Source organism: Penaeus chinensis, chromosome 30 (assembly GCF_019202785.1).
Source record: "Penaeus chinensis breed Huanghai No. 1 chromosome 30, ASM1920278v2, whole genome shotgun sequence".
Classification (NCBI taxonomy): domain Eukaryota; kingdom Metazoa; phylum Arthropoda; class Malacostraca; order Decapoda; family Penaeidae; genus Penaeus; species Penaeus chinensis.
The window spans coordinates 17,023,142-17,023,927 of record NC_061848.1 but is presented as its reverse complement, the minus strand read 5'-3'; the positions used below and the strand labels follow the sequence as shown (position 1 = coordinate 17,023,927).

At 44.0% G+C, this 786-nt stretch overlaps 1 protein-coding gene across 1 annotated transcript in view; it reads right to left on the bottom strand.

Annotated features, from left to right (window-relative positions):
* The window catches only part of LOC125041261, a 10,103-nt gene extending 9,317 nt beyond the window's left edge, over positions 1-786 (bottom strand). The window contains exon 1 of the mRNA XM_047636098.1: positions 668-786. The gene's annotated coding sequence lies outside the window, so the exon portion shown is untranslated. The remainder of the gene's footprint in view (positions 1-667) is intronic.

The following is a 786-nucleotide window of genomic DNA, read 5'->3' as shown; positions in this document are numbered from 1 at the left end:
AGCCCACGGTGTTGCTTTTTTGCTTTCCCCCTGTGGCCTGCAAGGGAACTTCCGTGCCCCTACAGACCAGCCTTTTGCCCTCGAGGACGACGGAGCGCATGAATGTGGTTGAAGAAACAGTTACGGATTTTCATTGCGCTTTTAGGCGAAGCGCCCGACCAGCATAAGAACTAGATCTGAAGATTCATACATACTTTATCCACAATAAAAACGAAAGGGATCATTAAAAAAGGAAGTGGAGTTTCTTACAGTACATAATTAGCCATAAATTGCATTTATACAATTCTAAGTGCTAACTATCCAAGCTTAGTAAATTTGTCATTCCCCTTCCCTTCAGGTTAATGTTACCGAGAGCAGTCAGAGGGAAATGGTCACAACCATTTTATAGAGCATAAGAAATAGAATAATAAACATTACAGGTCCAGATGCTCCGGCCTCACATTTACCGTTGCATATCACCGCTCAGAGACAAGTCTACAACACCCTCTCACAGTCAGTTTTTAACGTCGCGTTTACTGTAATTTGGCACGAAGTGCTCCCCTGTCTTGGAAATCAAGAAAAGGTAGTAAAGGTTAGGTCTGGATTTTGGGTTCGCATGATACCCTGACTGAGGAACTTCTCCCGGTAACAAATACCAACTCTTGTGACTACGTGTGCCTTTACTTACTTCAGCCGAGATAGTGATGTTACATTTACGCCATTAACGTCCCTTCTTCGCCATTCCTCTTCCCACCCTTCTCTCCACCGCCCTTGATTGTCAGCCACACACTAACAAGTCAATCAAGA